The 15,199-nt window shown below is 47.0% G+C and overlaps 1 non-coding gene across 1 annotated transcript; it reads right to left on the bottom strand.

Moving 5' to 3' along the window:
• Positions 1 to 3,137: 3,137 nt before the first annotated feature.
• On the bottom strand, positions 3,138 to 3,209 carry TRNAW-CCA. Its single transcript has one exon. It is a non-coding gene; the product is annotated as a tRNA-Trp (tRNA).
• Between the last annotated feature and the right edge of the window lie 11,990 nt (positions 3,210 to 15,199).

The following is a 15,199-nucleotide window of genomic DNA, read 5'->3' as shown; positions in this document are numbered from 1 at the left end:
ATTGTTTGCGCTCGGTTGACTTTCCAACACTTTGTCGACAAGATTGCGTGCAATGTTATGCGTGGACATGGGAAATTTAAGACGATGACAGAATGGGGCACATTTATTAGATTGGTAATTATGTATCAACATCGATTGTGTTACTTGAAGGTATTTTCAAGTTTGTAACCAAATTGCAACGAGCTCCTTTCTGGGTAGGATTCAATAAGGGTGTGTTTATTTCCTCGCATTAGGTCGGGCCAGGCCTGCGCGGGAAGAATATGACCCATTTGGTTGCCTAGGTCGCATCCAATTCGTGGCCTGCACGAACCTCAAAGTAGGTCTGGGCCTTGCTCTAGAGGAACGATTGAACCGGCCGTTTTTTGCAAGCCAGGCTCGCTCGAGCCACGCGTGGCGAGCGCCTGCATGCCTTGGGACGCACAGGAGACAAGGCAACTCCTCATAACTCCACACACCCTCTCCCGTCACCTCCCTTGCTAGTTCACACCCACTCCCTCTCCCATCACCTCTCTTGCCAATTCACACCCACTCCCTCTCTGTCACCTCACCGCCCGTTCGGTTTCTTCGATGGCCACGCCGTCGTCTCAGCGTGCCCCACCCACTCCGGTCATCATCAGCAACAATCCCATCCAAGAGAGGTGGGTTGACGGCCTCTCCGCAACCGTAGTAGATCTGTCGTCGGCACTGCAAGCTCCCTCCCCTTTCTGCACCATGCCGCCGCCCGGGGCCAATGCAGCGCCGGCGCTGATCGCTCCAACTCCGCTACCGGAGCCAGTGATCCTCTCCATCGGCTCGGACATCACGGGGATCCAATACCCGTCGGCGTCGTCCTTTGCAGGCCCCTCTTATGGGGGTATTTTTACCCCTGTACGAGGGTTTTCTCCTCTGCGTCCGGCGCAAGGGGAGGGGAGCTCCAGGATGCCGACGTCATCTTTGAGTAGGCATAGGATGAGGTCCACGGCCACGGGAGTCGGAATGGCCGGCTCCTCTTCATCGACGGCGCCAACACCCCTCTTCCCGCCGGGGTTGTCACCACGGTCGGCGTACGCTACACCGGCAACCCCCACTGTAAGCTCTCAAATCCCCCTATGCTTCTTAGTTAAGGTTCTTAGGGTAGTTCATAGTGTGTTAGATTAGATTGTGGCCCGTACATTTGACCCGATTCGATTGGATTCTACTTGATTCGATCGGATTCGATGAGAATCCACTATTTTGGGGATGAACAAGAGTGCGTGCTTACTTTGTTCATCCCACATGCCTAGATTGTTTATAGTGTAGTGGTGGTTTGCATCTGTTCTTACTGCCATTTTGTTAGTTTGTAGTGCAACATTATTTGTTTTGGTGCTATTACTAGTGTATATGCTAGTGTTGTTAGTTCCTACTATTGTTTATTCATTCTACTCTTCTTGCTATTGTTGTTGATGCTACTCGTATTGCTCTTGTTGCTAGGGTACGTGTGTGCATGTGGCATGCAAGTAGGACATGCGTGAATGCCAAAAATAATAGGTGGAAGTAGGACATGTGAGCGGTGGCTTCCTCTGATCAGTGTTAGCAGTGATCATGTGACCACTGATACATGTAACCACTGATCAGAGTAGCATTGATCATGTGTTAGTACTTACTTAGTGATCATTGTAAGCTGTGTTCAGTCAGCATACACCATTGTTAGCTTTGATCATGTGTCATATGTGTTGCTAACTGATGTTAATCTGGCTGATAAGACAATGAAGATGGAGTGGGACACAACCGACAGTGGTGCGCAGGTTGTCGCTGGCGCCGAGGGGGCGGAGGACCTCATCCCCACCAACCGGTGGCTGCAGAGGGTGGTGATCCCTGGCAGGGTGGAGTTCATGAGGATGTCGCTGGGCGTTGGCGGAAGGCCTAGGACAGGCACGAAGAGGGTGCACGAGAACCTATGAGGTTCTATGTGCATATCGCTGACCAGGAGGACATCGCCATGCTCATCATCCCGCCTAAATTCAGGCAGGTGATGAGGCAATGGATGGTCCTCGCCCCTCCTCGCGTCGTCAGCCTCTCCGTCAACAAGTGGTGCTAGTTTTAGGTTCAGGTTTAGGTGTTCAAATACCACATGGTGCTGGGACGCGGCTGGGAGTACTTCTGCCGCCGGCACAGGATCGTCCCCAACGACCTTCCTGTCTTCAAGCTCTCCGCCCTGGAGCTCAGGGTGCAGATCTACAATGCCAACAACTCCATCATTTGCAATGTTCGGTGCACGAAGCTTCTGAACCTCTGAAGTAGTATAGGGTTGAACTGAACCTCTTTTGTTGTCAAACTATCCATATTTTGCCCAGGGAGGAGCACCCTGGGGTCTAGCAGGGGCATGGGATGCCCTACTGTTTTAAACTTATGTGTAGTAGCTTATGATGTGCATGTTATTTGCTTGTGCTTGTTGTTTTTGTGTAGCTATAGATCATAGTTTGTTCTGTGTGTGTTCACTGTTGTCAAATTAATGGGTGGTAACTCCACCACATTTAAAAGGGGTGAGGAGATCAAGTACTTGCACATAATCAAACAGTTGTGCTTTGCATCTACTCACACCTAAAATACAAACACACGCAACCATCTGGGCCTTGATGCAATGCGGACAACCAATCACAATGCAAATGTTGGTTTTTTGTCTGCATATACTCAAGGCCCAGTTAAGACAATTATGCAAAATGTCTAAAAACGATATAGGTAACCAAACTCGCTCTAAGGTGTTAGGAGCAAAATGTAAGTGGGACTTCGAATGTCAACAGTAAGAAAATTTGTTTACCCAGGTCTGAATATATCATCGCAAAAAGAACACTAATGAATGAGCATAGTGCTGCCTTTGGCAATGAAAAAAACTGTACCAAAACTACCATCGATTGGCCGTAGAAGTGCAATGAAAACAAATTTGGTTCATCCATGAAAAGCAAAATAAAATAAAATAAATTGCAAAAGTCGTTTCTTACCTCTTTATGGTTGGGTACAATCAGTTGCAGGTTCCCTTTAAGAAAATGATAGGATTGATGCTTGTAAGAAAAAAAAATGCTTGTAAGAAGAAAACAATTTAATACTCCGTACTAGATTGCTGAAGAAGAAAAATAACAAAAAAATAACTAAAAAGGAAATCCGGCTTTGTTCAGGGGTATTGAACCCTACGTGAATCGAACACGCAACCTTCTGATCTGGAGTCAGACGCGCTACCATTGCGCCAAGGATCCGGTTGGTGATAGACTGAGTACTTCCTGGTACTTATACAAGCTACCGAGCGCTCTTCAGTTGAACTACATTCCTCGTACATGATACGTCAAACCGACGGAACTCTTTACACGGTTTTTTAAAAAAAAAAAACTTGTTTCAAAAAAAAAATACGGTGGTTGTGGGCTTTGGACATACACAGGTAATAGAACCGTTAGTTGGGGTTAAGCCCGCGTGTTAGATGCGTTGGATATCACGAAAACCTGAGATGCATCCGCTCCCACTCTCGTCCATGCCAAGAACTGAACCTTATCATTCCCCGTTTTTGCTCATAGCAGTTGGCTGTTGATCCATCACGATCCACGGGACCATCGCCCGCCGGCCAACACTTCACTCCTCTCTCTAGGATGGATGGATGACCATTAACTAATCCATCAGCAGGCCATGATTCACTCCACGCAACACTTTGATAAGGTTGAACTATGCTCCGACCCAGAGGTACCACGACACCTAAGCTCTTGAGTAATTCCTCTCGCTTTGGCATACACTTCAAACCTTTCACTTCACCCCTTTGATGCAAATTTAAAGATGTAAAAATAAAAGACGTAATTTTTACATCAGCGGCCTGAAAGGAGTTGCGGCTCCTACCACACCTCGTGCGAGTACTACTACTCCGCCTGCAATCGTCGGGGCTGCCCATTCGGATGACACCGAGATCTGTGTCGCGAGCGGGGCGGGGGTGGGGGGAGCTTCCTGGAACTACTCCAATGGAGAAGGCGAAAGCCACGGTGGGCGGTCCATCAGGCTTAGCTCTGACCGTCACGCCAAAGGCTTCCTTAGGTTTCACCGCGGCGGCGGCACCGCCCCCGGTCCGAAGAAGCGGAAAGAGCAAGACGGCCTTGGCTTCGAGGTTGGACGACAAGCCGGTCGTCATCGACATGGAAGTTGTGATACGTGCGGTGGAGGGCAAGCTGATGGTCGGCCGGGTGCTTTCGCCATACCCAGTCGACCCCAAGGAGGTCGTGAACGATGAGCTACGGGGGCCATGGCGGCTCCGTGGTGAGGCCGTGGCTCAGCGTGTCACGAGCGACGACGGTCGTTTCGTCGTCACCTTCTCGGAGGATGGGGATCGGCATCATGTTCTGCACGGTGGGCCATGGCATTTCAGAAATGATGATGTGATCTTAGTGGTCTTCGACGGAGACGGCAATCCGGCTCATGTGCGCCTATGCTCCATCAAGCTTTGGGCGCAAATATGGGGCCTCCTGATGCCGATCAAGACGGTGGAGATGGGCTACATCCTGGGCGACAAGCTCGGGAAGGTCCTCACAGTGGCTCACCGAAACAAGAAGATCGTCGACGAGTACCTTCGCATCCAGGTCGAGCATCTCGTTGACGAGCCCCTGAGGAAGGCCATCGACACGACCCCGGTTGGCAGTACAATAGAGATCTCATATGATGCTAAGTATGAAGAATTGCCAAAAAATTTCCTTGCTTGGGGTTTGTTGGGGCATAGCAGTGCCAGATTCTATAGCATTCCCATGGAAATTCGGAAGCCTGCGTTCTCCACCGACATAAAGGCGTCGACTTTCTGGAGCACCATGCAGACTTCGAGTGGCCCTGGTCGTCGTCACTTTGGCCTTGGAGTCCGCCAGGGCGACCGAGATCTGCGTGACAGTGAAAAATCGGAGCTGATCAAGCTTCCCGAAAAGGTCGTTAGTGTCGTGGCTACGGCGGTCCAAAAATAATCCGTGACGGCCTCGCCCTTGCTGGATCCGACGACGGGTGGTACTGGCGTTTTTACGACGTCGGGCGGTGTCCTGGAAGGGAGCATGGACGTCTCCCCTCAAGCTTGTCAGGTGGACGAGCGTGTGTTGGGATCAGGGGCTGCCCAGGAGGGGCGGCTCACACTCACTGATCCCAGTACAATGGTTGGCCAGTCATCTTCGTCTCGGATGCATCTGGATACCTTGGCGGTTGTGGTGCTTGCTCGGAATGTACATGGGTTGCATGCAGCCGGATGTACAAGCTACTACAGGAAGTCAAGACAAGATCATGGATGCGGCTGAGGTACATCCAGGTGCGCTGCTGGTGGTCAAAGATCATGTGACTTGCAAGGTTGCTGCTGTGTTGGTTCACAAAGATGCTAACCAGAGCAAGCTAGAGACGTTTGTTGTGGCTGATGGTGCCATGCGTGCTGTGGCAAAGGAGGTTGGCCAAGGCATCCTTCCTTTGGGTGCGGCAAAAGTGGTACCTGCTGAGGGTGGCTCGGTAGGCGGTGCTCATGGTTTGGTCGGGATTGTTCCCCAGCTTGACATTGATGAAATTGGAGCTGAATCAAAATGGGGTCGCTGGAAAAGAATGTACAGAGAGGAGCAAGTGGAGCGAGCTGTTGTTCATGGTTTGTGTGCCAAGCATGTCAAGTTTGGGGTGCCCACTCCTCTAAATAGTGGTCGTGAGTTATCCAGTCGCAATGTTGCCAATGTTGCCATCCTGGACAACACGACAAGAAGCAAGAGACGACTTTGGGATGATGCACATTCTTGTGAGCTGAACAAATTTGGTGAAGACTTTATGGATCTGTACGTCGACAAAGGTGATGGCACAAAGTGTAGGTGCACCTTTATCTATAGAGAGCCAAAGGCGAATCAAAGGTACGTCATGTGGGATCTGTTAAGGCGGATTAAACCACTTGATGTTGGGCCTTGGTTTATGGTGAGGGATTTTAACGAAGCTATGTGGCAAAATAAACACTTCTCTCGTAATAGGAGACCTCCTAGTCTCATGGCGAACTTTTTTCAAGTGCTTTCGGATTGCAATTTAATTGATTTGGGCTTTCAAGGTGTTCCATGGACATATAATAATAAGCAAGAGGGCAACAAGAATGTAAAGATACGTCTTTACCGTGGAGTGGCTTGCCCGATGTGGTCTTCTATGTTCCCTCGATGTAAGGTATCCCATACTATTGTTGGGGAACGTCGCATGGGAAACAAAAAATTTCCTACGCGCACGAAGACTTATCATGGTGATGTCCGTCTACGAGAGGGGATTTCCGATCTACGTATCCTTGTAGATCGCACAGCAGAAGCGTTAGTGAATGCGGTTGATATAGTGGAACGTCCTCACGTCCCTCGATCCGCCCCGCGAACCGTCTCACGAACCGTCCCGCGATCCGTCCCACGATCCGCTCCGATCTAGAGCCGAACGGACGGCACCTCCGCGTTCAGCACACGTACAGCTCGACGATGATCTCAGCCTTCTTGATCCAGCAAGAGAGACGGAGAGGTAGATGAGTTCTCCGGCAGTGTGACGGTGCTCCGGAGGTTGGTGGTGATCTAATCTCAACAGGGCTCCGCCCGAGCTCCGCAGAAACGCGATCTAGAGGTAAAACCGTGGAGGTATGTGGTCGGGCTGCCGTGGCAAAAGTTGTCTCAAATCAGCCATAATACCTCAGTATATATAGGAGGGAGGGGGAGGGAAGAGGCAGCCTCAAACCCTCAAGGTTTGGCCGATATTGGAGGTGGAGGAGTCCTACTCCAATCCTACTTGGAGTAGGATTCCACCTTCCCACTTGGAAACTCTTTCCACCTTGTGTTTTTTCCTTCTCAAACCTTATGGGCCTTAGTGGGAACTTATTCCAGCCCACTAGGGGCTGGTTTATCTCTTCCCATAGCCCATGAGACCCCTTGGGGCGTGACACCCCTCCCGATGGTCCCCGGCACCCCTCTCGGCACTCCCGGTACACTCCCGATGAGCCCGAAACTTTTCACGTGACTAAAACAGGACTTCCTATGTATCAATCTTTACCTCCGGACCATTCCGGAGCTCCTCGTGACGTCATGGATCTCATCCGGGACTCCGAACAACATTCGGTAACCAACCATATAACTCAAATACGCATTAAAAAAACGTCGAACCTTAAGTGTGCAGACCCTGCGGGTTCGAGAACTATGTAGACATGACCCGAGTGACTCCTCGGTCAATATCCAATAGCGGGACCTGGATGCCCATATTGGATCCTACATATTCTACGAAGATCTTACCGTTTGAACTTCAGTGCCAAGGATTCATATAATCCCGTATGTCATTCCCTTTGTCCTTCGGTATGTTACTTGCCCGAGATTCGATCGTCAGTATCCGCATACCTATTTCAATCTCGTTTACCGGCAAGTCTCTTTACTCGTTCCGTAATACAAGATCCCGCAACTACTAAGTCACATTGCTTGCAAGGCTTGTGTGTGATGTTGTATTACCGAGTGGGCCCCGAGATACCTCTCCGTCATACGGAGTGACAAATCCCAGTCTTGATCCATACTAACTCAACGAACACCTTCGGAGATACCTGTAGAGCATCTTTATAGTCACCCAGTTACGTTGCGACGTTTGATACACACAAAGCATTCCTCCGGTGTCAGTGAGTTATATGATCTCATGGTCATAGGAACAAATACTTGACATGCAGAAAACAGTAGCAACAAAATGACACGATCAACATGCTACGTCTATTAGTTTGGGTCTAGTCCATCACATGATTCTCCTAATGATGTGATCCCGTTATCAACTAACAACACTTGCCTATGGCCAGGAAACCTTGACCATCTTTGATCAACGAGCTAGTCAACTAGAGGCTTACTAGGGACAGTGTTTTGTCTATGTATCCACACAAGTATTGTGTTTCCAATCAATACAATTATAGCATGGATAATAAACGATTATCATGAACAAAGAAATATAATAATAACTAATTATTATTGCCTCTAGGGCATATTTCCAACAATTATTAGCTCCAGGTTTGACCACTGCCCATTTTAATTGAGTTGTTGGGTAAAGTGCGAGGTGGTAGGTTTGTTAGACGGTTGAAATATGAATCTTACTGGGAGAGAGAAGGATGTGTTTTGGATGATCACATTAAGGCTTCTTGGAATAGAGGGTCAAATATTAAGGATCTGAAAGATATTACAAATAATCTAGATAAATTAATAAAATCTCTTCATGGTTGGAGCCGGTGCATATTGTGTATATTCCAAGGAAGCTTGATTGGGCTCGCAAAAGACCGGACATTTTATTTAATAGAACTGATCATTCTGCTTTGGTGGAAAGAAAGAAAATTCTAGGGGAGATGGATGAACTTCTTATCAAGGAGGAAATGTTATGGAAGCAGAGATCCCGTCTAGACAATATGAAAGGGGGAAATCGTAATACAAAAAAAATTGAATGAAAGGCTGCTTGGAAAGCAAAGAAACACTCTATTACTGCTCTGAGGAAGGATGATGGTTGTCTCACAGAAAATCTGGAGGAAATGAAAGGTATCACAAATTCGTTCTTTAAGCAGCTTTATTCTTGTGATGTGTCTATTGATCCGTCCAACATTATTTTGATTGTCAAGCCCCTTGTGACTGATAATGTGAATGCTGATCTTTTCAAACCTTTTATGGAAAAAGAAATAAGTGATGCTCTTTTTCAAATGGGGCCGTTAAAAGCTCCAGGGCCAGATGGCTTTCCTGCAAGGTTTTCCAACGGAATTGGGACCTAATGAAAGATGATATTGTCAAGGTTGTTCAACAAATTTTTATAACCGGAATTATGCCTGAGGTATTAATAATACAACTATTGTTCTCATCCCGAAGATTAAGAATCCTCAATCAATCAAAGATATCCGGTCGATTAGTTTGTGCAATGTTATCTACAAGATTATTTCCAAGTGTCTTGTTAACAGGTTATGACCTATCCTTGATGGTATTATTTCCCCTACTCAGAGTGCTTTTATTCTGGAAAGGTTAATATCTGATAATGCTCTTATTGCTTTTGAATGTATGCATTCGTTAAGTACGCTTAAGGATTTAAGACGGGAATATTGTGCTTATAAGTTAGACCTTGCCAAAGCCTATGACCGTGTAGACTCGCAATTTTTGCAAAGTATGATGGGTGCGTTGGGTTTTGCGCCACAATGGATTAACTGGATTATGACATGTGTTACTTCGGTGAAATTTGTGGTTCGCTTTAATGGTCAATTGTTGGAGTCGTTTTCACCTACTCGAGCTCTTAGACACGGTGATCTGTTATCTCCGTATTTGTTTCTTTTGGTTGCTGAGGTGTTGTCTCTGCTCCTTAATGATGTGTGCGCCAGGGGAGTTCTTCAGGAATTCAGGTTTAATAGACAAGCTCCTGGTGTTTCTCACTTGCTATTTGCGGATGATAGTTTGTTATTTTTCAAGGGTTCAATTGATCAAGATTTAGCAATTAAAAATATTCTCATAATATATGAGAAGGATATTGTAAAGTTACTTAGTCCAGATAAGTGCTCCATGATGTTTGGGAAAAAGTGTAGTCTAGTGAATCAAGTAAATATTATGGTTATCATAAAAAATTACTATGGAGGAGTTCGATGATAAATATCTTGGATTACCAGTCCTAGAGGGAAGAATGAAGGCTCGTAAGTTTTAGTACACTAAAAATAAGTTCCTGAAAAGGCTTTCTGACTGGATTGAAAAATATGCCTCTTGTGGAGTCAAGGAAGACCTAATCAAAATAGTAATTCAGGCTCTACCTATGTATGCTATGGGGGTTTTCAAATTTCCGGTTTCTCTCTCTAAGAATTTAACCCAGATTACAAGGAATTTTTTTGGTGGGGAGATGAAGAAGATAGAAGGAAAACACACTGATTAGCGGGGGACAAACTAACAAGTCCTAAAGGTAAGGGTGGGATGGGCTTTCGACTTTTTAATCAAGCTCTTTTGGCTAAACAAGCATGGTGTTTGATGGTGTATCCTGACTCGCTATGTGCGAAGCTAATGAAGGCAAAATATTATCCTCAGGGACATATTCTGGATACGGTGTTTCCACATGCTACTTCAGTGACTTGGCAAGGGATTGCTCATGGTCTGGAACTCCTTATGAAGGGGGGCATTTGGCGGGTTTGCGATGGCTCTAGTATTAATATTTGGAGGGATAATTGGATACCAAGGGGACATGTCCTAAAAATCTCAGCTAGGAAACATAATACCAGATTGAAGTGGGTATCTGATTTGTTCATGAGCGGGCGTAAGTGTTGGGACGAAAATTTGATTAAGCATATTTCCTACCCACATGATGCGGAATAAATCCTCAAGATTCCTATTCAAGCCTCTAGGGATGGTGATTTTGTTGTGTGGCATTTTTAAAAGAATGGTATTTTCTCTGTTAAAAGTGCGTACAATTTTGCACTTAAATTGAAGGAGAATCAGGACACTGTTGGACAATCTAATGGTGAACCACAGGGTAAGGGGGATTTGGGAGTTAATTTGGAAGGCTAATATCCCTCAGAAGATCAGAATTTTTGCATGGAGAGCTCCAACTAATAGCTTGGCGGTCCATATGAATAGAGTTAAGCACCATCACATTGAGTCAGGTATGTGTTCTATTTATGGTGTAGAAGATGAAAGCACTTTTCATGTTCTAGTAAATTGCTCTAAGCCTCGAGCTCTGCGACTCGCATTGAGAGAGTTGTGGAATATTCCGGATGAGGAGTTCTTCAAATGCTCGGGTTCAGACTGGTTATTTATTTGTTGAATTAGGTGAGCATGCAGCAGGGGAGAAATTATTGTTTCTTATCTGGCGAGCATGGCATTTGAGAAATGATTTAATTTTTAGGAAGGGGATAGAATCCACTATTGCCTCTGCTCAGTTTGTGGACAATTATTGAGCTATCTTCACATCCTGTCATGACACTTCTCTGTCGGACGCTAGTCACAAAGGTAAGGAAAAGGTAAGGGATGTTGTAGCTGATTATGCCCCATTAAAAAAAGCATGTGGTGTGGACACCTCCACCATTGGACCATATCAAGGTCAATGTTGGCGTCAGTTTTGTGGAGAGTACTAATGCAGTGATTCTTACGGAGAAATTACTGTCTCTTTTTGGTTGTTGCTCGCAATTCTTATGGAGAAATTATAGTTTACTTTTAGAATTCTTATGGAGAAATTATTGTTTCTTTTTGTAATTTTATTGATTGGTGTACCAACTTGAATGAAGTTGAGCTTCGAGCCTGCCTCGCAGGACTTTATATAGGTATCACCTACACCAATCTATTATTTTTGAGAGTGACCGTGCTTTCGTACATTCCTTCCTTGCGAATGAGAAGCTTGACAGGTCCCCTATGGTTGATTTGATGAATGAGGCTCTGAGTATCTCCAGGATGATTCCAAATTTTTAGATTTAGAAGATAAACAGGATTGCCAATGGCGTGGCACATGAGATTGCCAAGTTTAGCTTTATCACTAGGTCTGATGGGATTCTTATTACTTCTGTTCCATCCTGCGTGGTGTATGCTGTATCAAATGATTGTGAGCACTTATCTTTGGATTAATTAATATATGGGGTGTTTTTAAAAAAGTGTACTTTACATCTCCAAAAAATATACAACTTTAAAAGATGATGTATATTGAAGATGTAAAAGCAAAAATTCAATAAATGATGCAAATTAAAGATGTAAAAACTAGAAACTTCAACTATTACTTCATTTAAAACATAATTCTAATTAAAAACATAAATTAAACGATTTCTTCATCTAATTTAACCTACTACATCCATCAAACTAGCCCTCATCTGAGGGCATCCAGTAGTCGTCGTCGTCCTTCTCCGAGCCCCTCCACAGAACTCCTTGTCGTCCTCCTTCGAGGACTCGACGGGGATAATCGTCGACGGGCCAGCCTCATCCTCTTTCTTCTTCTTATGCTCGGCCTCGCGCTTCCACAAGTACTTCTGCTCAACCTGAACATACTTCGGATGCTCCCAAGCAAACATCGACATCGCCGCCTCGTCACTATCAATAGGATCAACGACAATGGTCGGCCTCTTCTTCATCTTCTTCGTCATTATCTCCTTCATCTGGATACTCTCCGGCATGAGGAACTCCGCATCCGCACGGGTCGCGATCATCGGGAAGTTGAGGTATGTCCTCGGTCGCCTGACATGCCAAACAACCATGTCGTACGCATGTGTGGCCTTGTCAGCGCTGGTGTAGGCGCTGATCCAGAAGCGGCGGCTGGCACCAGAGAACTAAACACCGAATTTACCGGACGGCTTCACATGCACGTCGTAGAACCCCATCTTGCTCTTTGGGAGTTTCTTCGGTGGCATGGTGGCGGACGAACCGTGCGGCGATGGTGTAGCGGCAAAATATACGGTTGATTAGCGGGGCTATGAGGGAGGCGGTGGCTGGGCGGGTGTTTAGCGATTGGGTGGTGGTTGCGGCGACTGTGGACACAATGGCGGGAACGAATCACGCGATGACGGTGGAGTAGCGGAAAATACAGCCGATTTTCGGAGCTACGGGTTGGGCGGGTGCTTTGCGGTGAAGTGGTGGCTCCAGTGACGGCACACACGACGGCGAGGACAAATCATGCAACGGCGATGGAGCGGCGGAAAATATGGCTGATTCGCAGGGCTGTGAGCAGGGCGGTGGTGGCTCGGCGGGTGCTTGGCGGTGAGGTGGTGGGTGCAACGACGACGGGGATGAATCAGGTGGTGGCTGTGGGGCTATGAAAAAACGCCTAATTTACAAGGGCGGCGGTCGAAATGTGGGGGATCTGGCGACGGGGTTGGTGGAGCGGCTGGATCTGTCGTGGGGCGACGGCGACATGGTTTGGTGGGCAGGTGAGCGGCAGCGGGAGGAAGGAGATGCACATGAAAGAAAGAATTGAAACAATGGTTGGTGGTTGGCGCGCGACCAATCGTTTTACCTTAGCTGAAGGTGGAGATGAAAACTTGGATCTTCAAGTTTTGTATTTTACATCTTCTAGAGGAGGAGATGTATTTTTTTACATCTACATCATGTGATGGAGATGGTTTTTTCGACGTGAGAAATGCAAAATTTAGTTATTTTCATATTTACATCATCTATTGGATACGCTCTTATCATGAAAAATAATATCTTTAAGGGCATGTGCAAGGTGGACCTTCAAACCTCTCACAACGGCCTGGACAGTAAAAGTCATCCAACACGGTCATTGTATCAGTCCGTGGAGTGGTCCGGACGCGATTTCTCCCATAAACCGGAGACAAACGTGAGGGAGGTTTGCACGAGTCCGAACCTCTACTTCGCATGATTCTGACCGCCCTGGGCCACCAAAAACCCCTCCCCCTCCCGCGCGTGCTTCCCGCCAAGCGCTAGTTACCCACATTCCTGTGGTTGTAGAGTGCGCCGCTCCACATTGACGGCAGCTCAAGGCGGACGCGACCTCTCATTGCCTTCCCCTTTGAAGTGGCCCGCCGGCCGACAGCGCTGCACGCTCGGTTAAACACTCCTCGCCGCATTTAAATGCCTCCATTAAACCCGCATGGAAGTCGAGAAACCTACTTCGACCACACGTTCATTCATGAACAGGTCAACATTAAATGCAACATCGGGCGAGATCGTCCCGTACGCCCTATATTTAAATGAGGCTAGACGTCGGGCAAAAATCACACTTCCTCCGACGCTCCTTCATATTCTCCTTCACCATTTTCTCCACTCTTACAATGGCTTCTGAAGAGAAGTTCTCCGGGATACAAGCCGGTTGGGTGGCCTGCCGAGCCCGTCGAAAACTAGCACGAGCGAGGCAACTCGTTGCTCCGCCTCCCCCGCCTAGCCCGACGGAGCCAGTTGTCGCCCAAGTTGGCACGTGGTTCAGCAACTCGCCGCTACAAGCAAACTCGATGAGGAATGGTGAGTTGCTCCATGCCGTCTCGATGGTGAGAACGGCAGCGACCGTGTCATCCGTCGTCGACGCGTGTGTATCCGCGCCATGCAGGCAGAGAAAGGGGTCGGCTATGAGGAGAGCAACGAGACGGTGGCTAGCACATCTGCACCCGCCGCCATCATTAAGGAGAAGTAGAACACGGGAGGCCGTCGCCGATTGGGTCCCATGAAGGCCACCACCGAAGCGACTCTGGCGTGCATAGCCGGTGTCTTGCCCAGTTCTTCTCTTGCGAGAACCTTCATCGACCCCGCATGGGCTCCACGAAAGCGGAGCTGCCTGCTTCCCCTCCCGTTGAAGCATCAGTCGGGGTCCCACTCCGACGAGCAGTGGGGAAGAGAGGCCTCCTTTGCGCTAAAGCATATGCCTTCAGGGCTCCCGACGGTCCGGTGAACGGGCTGCTGGATATGGGAAAGACAAAGGGATCCACCGCGGCTGACCGTAGATTAGTGTAGCGTATCCGGCCGTATTTGCATGAATTTTGTACGGTTGGTTCGAGTTTTGTCAAAATATATGCGGTGAATGTTGAATGCCGTCCTCCCGTATCCGTGTCCGTGGAATGGTCCCCCACTATTCGCGTATGGATGCTGGTGAAAAATTGTGTGTTGCCGTTGAAGATTCCATAAGGCAACTACTCTCGTAGCTCAGTTCTCTCAAATGCCCATGTTGCACCGGGCGAAAAGTAAAACATAATCTGCTTCACATGTCATTATGCAACATTTTTGTATTCCATTTTTTACAAATTTCATAAATAAGGTTACACTGAGTATTTCTTTTTGTACGATAAAATCCGGATGTTAGAAATAAGGCTACGTGTGCACTTATCTTCTAAGGCTGCTCGGGACAAGGAATTGCACTTTAAATTTATCATTTTAGGATTTTTGGTAGCAAGAAAAGTTTAGTGTACAATCGAGAATCGTCTATTCGTAACAAAATGTACAAGTCAAAATTCAATCACTCTTTAAATTTATTTGGTCGACACAATTTTGTTTATGATGTGTGCAAAAGATCAATACATATTACAATCTTCCTAGAGAACTGTAAGGTGAAAAGTGAGTAGTAGAATTGTCATCTCACAAATTGTATAGTTTGTGTGTGTAGTGTAGTGTAGTGTACATCTCTATACAGAAGAAGGCTCATTGTCTTCCTTGTGCGTGAGAGTTCTCAAGGGGAGGTATTTTCCTGATTGTGATTCTATGCACGCTAGTGCACCCTCAAAGGCTCAAACTCCTCAGCAATTTGGCGTGCTATTATCGCGGGAAGGGACGCCTTGAATGTTGGACTAATCAGCAGAACTGGG

The sequence above is a fragment of the Hordeum vulgare genome, chromosome 2H (genome assembly GCF_904849725.1).
Source record: "Hordeum vulgare subsp. vulgare chromosome 2H, MorexV3_pseudomolecules_assembly, whole genome shotgun sequence".
Taxonomy (NCBI): Eukaryota; Viridiplantae; Streptophyta; class Magnoliopsida; order Poales; family Poaceae; genus Hordeum; species Hordeum vulgare.
Note: the sequence above shows the minus strand (reverse complement) of the source record. Positions and strands in the feature narration are given on the sequence as shown.